We start from the raw sequence: 5,165 nt of genomic DNA, 5'->3' as shown, positions 1-5,165 counted from the left end.
CCATAATTTATTATGATCTACACAGTTTAAAGGGAGCTCTGGCGGCCTTGTAAGTTAGAAGTTGTGTTGCTAACCAAAAACAAGCAGTTCTAAGGGAGTCAGCTGTTCCAAGGGAGCCACTCCTCCCAGGCGATATACAGCCCCTGAAAACTCCCTGGAGTGTCAGCTGTGAGTCAGTTGTGGCCTGACAACTGATATCAAGGCACTGTCAGATGTCTGCATAGTCAGTAAAACATAAGTAAATGTCTTTCAAGTAGTCTCTACTTACAGACAAGATCCATTTGACATCAGCAACTATATCCCTCATGCCATGGCCTCTTCTGAATCGAGATTAAATTTCTATAAGTTCCCTGTAGATGTACTAGTCAGTTTTTTAAATAATATCCAGCAAGATTTTACTTGCATTAATATTAATAATATTATTAGATATTCCCACACTCTGTTGGGTCACCTTTCTTTTGGATCAGAACAAATCATGGATCTCTTCTGGTCAGTTCTAAATATTTGTACTTAGGATAGTGAGCATGATCAGAGCTGCATCTCTTTATTGGACCATGTTAATCGACATGCCATCCATTCCTGGGGTCTTATTTTTTGTCAGTGCATTCAGTACAACTTGAACGTCTTCCTTTGTTACCACTGGTTCCTGAAATGGTTCTGGGTTGACTTTTTTTTTTTGGAGGGGGGGGTACAGTGACCCTGTATATTCTTTCTATCTTCCTTTGATGCTTCCTTCATCATTCAAGATTTTGCCCATAGAAACTTCAGTATTTGCAGCTTCAGGCTTGAATTTGTTTTTCAATTCTTTCATCTTGAGAAATGACCAGTATATTCTTCCCTTTTGGTTTTCTAACTCCAGCTCTCAAGCTGCCTTTTGAAATCTTCTGTTCAGCTCACTTTTTTCAGCATGTTTTCTCTTTGACTTCACTATGTTCTAATGCAACTTTCAAACACTCTTCTGACTTTGGATATTTTGGTCTTTCCTTTCTTCATTGTCTTTGTAATAACTTTTTATTCACTTGGTGGATGATGTCCTTGATGTCACTTTATAATTCATCTAGTCTTTGGTGTTCAGTATATTAAAGACGTTTTTGAGATTATTTTTAAATTCAGGTAGGGTAAACTCAAGGCAGTATTTGGTTCTTATGGACTTATGTATGTTATTTTTCTTCACTGTAACTTGAACTTGCATCTGAGTTGTTGATGGTCCATTCCACAGTGAGACACTGGCCTTGTTTTGACTGCTAATATTGAACTTCTCCACTGCTTCTTTCAACAGATGTAGTCAGTTTGATTCCTGTGTAATCCATTAGGTGAGGTCAAAACAACCCCGTTAGAGTGAATAAATAATTGAGTGAATAAAATTCTATCATTCAGTCTCTAGCTTCATTTCTGTCACCAAGTCCATATTTTCCAGCAACCTGTTCTTCCTCTTTGTTTTTGATTTTTACATTTTAATCATCTATTATTATTGATGCTTCTTGAGTCTATTTTCCATCAATTTCAGACTGCAGAAATTGGTAGAATCCTCCATTTCTCCTAAGGGGAAGAGAGAAAGAGAGAGATGTATTTTAAAAAACCGGATCATGAAGTTGGGGTTGGAAAGTCCAGGTCTGCAGGCCAAGAGTCAGGGTGGAATTTCAGGCAAGCTTAAAGCCCAGAGCAGGCAGTAGTGGTTCAGCAGCAGAACTTTCACCTTCCGTGTGGAAGTCCTGACTGATTCCTGACCTATGCCCACCCACCACCTGCCTGCCAGTGGAAGAGTGAATGTTAAGACAATGCTGTGCAAGTGTCAGTGGGGCTCCTAGATGGAGTTAAAGACCTGGAGATCTCCCTCTAAATCAGTCTATGAAAGCCCTAGGGGTCACAACAGCCTATTCCACAGTCTTTCACAGGGACAGTAAAGGATCAGGGTGGGGAGTTTCGTCCCATTTTGCAGGAAGTCACCATTAGTTGCAAGTGACGTGACAACAGCAGGTAAACTGGTATCCCAGAATCACTAGGTCTGGCAAGGAGGAAGAGGAATTTTGCGAGGGTATCTTTTTGTAATTAGAGGTAGAACACCCCTTCAAAGAACGTTGTTTTTTACTCTGAAGACTTTAAATGGAATAGATGAGGCCCACCCAAATTATGGAGGATAGGCTGCTTTACTTAATGCCAAGTGAGTTAGGAGAACCTAGACTAATGATTGACCTTGTAATTGGACACCCAGCCTGGCCAAGTTGACACAAAATTGACCATCACACCACAGCTCTGAACCACAAACTGGAATACACACCCAAGTGTTGTCTCTGGCCTTCTTTGTCACCCCCACAAATGACCTTTAAGGAAGAGTAAACACCTGCAAATTGGATGCAGCACTGAGCTAAATTGAGAAGTGTTGCAAACACTGCTGAAGAAAGTGAAATCATATGTGAAAATGTGGAGTCTCAGAAGGAGAACTTTGAAACTACAAAGTTAAGCCAAAAATACCAAACTTCCTATATCTGATAACTGAATGCTGAGCCCAGATACAGAAAGGCAGATATTTAGAGAGAAGGACCACCTGAAGCCACCAGCTACGTATCAGTTGTCGTACTGTAGTGGCTTGTGCGAGGCTGTGATGTCAGAAGCTTTGTCACTGATATTTCAGATACTATCAATATTGCTCATAGTTGGAGCTCAGTAGAACTCCAACTATGATTTGCTTGATACATCATCATCATCAGGACTCCACAACAGGGGAAGGACGTCATGTTCATGAAGTTGAGTACCAGCCAGCATGAGGGGAACCTTTCTGCTAGGTAGACTAGCACCATAGCTACAACCTGAACTTGAACATGCTAGTGAATGAGAAGATGGTGCAGGAATAGGCAGGGTTTTCTTCTGCTGTCTGAGTCAACTCAACAGCAGCTAACAACTCCTTAAAAATCGCAAGCTAAAATATACAAAGTTATAACAGCACAGAAGTTAATACAAACTTTTGCTACATTAAAGCTGGCTTGCTTCCTGCAGAAAGCTTATCCCAGATAGTTGCATAATCATCCTGTAACTTTCGTCTTATCTTCCCGTATCTCTAAATACTGCACATTAAGGTACATAGCTATGTAATAATATTGCTACACATGAGCTGGCTGTGTATTTTCATTTGCCCTCTTCTTAGGTAATTGATTAAGCCTCTAAAGTTATGTTGTTGTTGTTGTTTACTTTTGAGTCAGAACAAACCGATAATTGACCCTCCAGTGAATTTCAAAGTCAGTAAGCCACACGGGGGAATTGCCCATCTTTCTCCCGTGGAGCAGTCAGTGGACTCAAACCACATACCTTAGCACTGGCAAAGCAGAACATTTGATTGTGCTCATGTAAAATCTGTACTTTGACCAGGAAGCAGTCCTCAGAACAGAGCAAGGAAACACTGTTTGGTTCAAAATTTGGAAAGTAATGTGTTAGGGGTGGGTCCCGTCCCCATACCTTTTCAATCTATATGCAGAACTGATCATTCTGGAGGTATGTTGAATACTCTTCACCACTACAGCAAAGGCATCAATTCTTCTTCTGTCATCCTTAGTCATTGCCTAGCTTTCTGATGCATAACAAGAAATTGTGAAGATCATGGCCTGATCAGGCGCACCTTAGTCTCTAGATTGGTATCTTTGCTTTTCATCATTCTGAAGAGGTTCCTGACTGCAGATTTTCCCACTGTAATTCGTCTTTTGATTTTCACACTGTGGTGTCAAGAGTTTTGATTGTGAAGCCAAGCAAACTAAAGCTGTTAACAATCTTAATCTCTTCACCATCTATCATGATGCTGCCAATCAGCTTAGTGATGAGAATCTTTGTTTTCTTGATGTTGAGCTTCAGTCTATATTGAAGATGACAGCCTTTGACTTTCTGCAGCAAGTGCTTCAAGTCCTCCTCAGTTTCAGCAAGCAAGGTATCTCAGGTTGTTGACGAGTCAACCTCCAACCCTGATACCACATTCTTCCTCATAAAGCCCAGCTTCCCGAATGATTTGTTCTGCATATAGATTGAAAAGATATGGAGACAGGACGAATTCCTGACACACTCCTTTTCTGATTTTGAACCATGAAGTGTTTCCTTGCTCTGTTGTGAGGACTGCTTTCTGGTACAAGTATAGCTTTCACATGAGCAGAGTCAAGTGTTCTGGGATTCTCATTCTCCTCCAGGTTAGACACAATTTGTTGTGATCCACACAGTCAAATGCCTTTTCAGAGTCAATGAAACACAGACATTTCTCTGCTACTTTTTGCTTTCAGCCAAGATCCATATGATATTGGCAATAATGTCTCTAGTGCCATGACCTCTTCTAAACCAGCTTGTATTTTTGGTAGTTATCTGTAGATGTACTGTTTCAGTCATTTTAAAATAATCTTTAAGCAGGATTTTGCTTGCATGTAGTATTAGTGATGTTGTTGTTATGTGTGATCAAGTAGCATACAACTCATAGTGACTCTATGTACAACAGACCTAAACCCTGCTCTATCCTGAGCTAACTTTATTGTCTCTGACACACCTGTTTTCATTACCCCAATCACTGAGTCAATCCGTCTTATTGAGAGTCTTCCTCTCTTGCACTGTCCCTCTACCCTCACAAGCATGATGTCCCTCTCTAAGGACTTGTCCCTCCTTGCAACATGCCCAAAGTATGTCAGATAGAACTTCAAAATCCTTGCCTCCAAGGAGCAGTCTGGTTTCACCCTCTCCAGGACGAACCTGTTTGTTCTTCTAGCAGTCCATGGTATATTCAATACTCTTTCTAGCACCACAGCTCAAAGGCATCAATTCTTCTTCTCTCATCCCTAGTCATTGTCCAGCTTTCTGATGCCTAGCACATAATTGCAAAGACCATGGCACACCTTAGTCTCCCAAATAGCATCGTTGCTCTTCAGTACTCTGGAAATGTCACTGACAACAGACATTCCCAATGCAATTAATCTTTTGATTTCCTGGCTGCTGATGCAAAGACTGTTGATTGTGCAGCCAAGCAAACTGAAGCTGTTAACAATTTAAATCTCTTCACTGTCTACCACGATGCTGCCAATAGGCCCAATGGTGAGAATCTTTGTTTTCTTTATGTTGAGTTTCAATCCATATAGAAGGCTGCAGTCCTTGACCTTCTACAGCATGAGCTCAGGTCCTCAGTTTCATCAGGCAGGGTTGTGTCA

This window comes from Elephantulus edwardii, unplaced genomic scaffold (genome assembly GCF_000299155.1).
Source record: "Elephantulus edwardii isolate Elephantulus edwardi_28Jun2011 unplaced genomic scaffold, EleEdw1.0 scaffold00214, whole genome shotgun sequence".
In the NCBI taxonomy this organism is placed as follows: domain Eukaryota; kingdom Metazoa; phylum Chordata; class Mammalia; order Macroscelidea; family Macroscelididae; genus Elephantulus; species Elephantulus edwardii.
The sequence above is the reverse complement of the archived record's forward strand: the minus strand, read 5'-3'. Positions refer to the sequence as shown.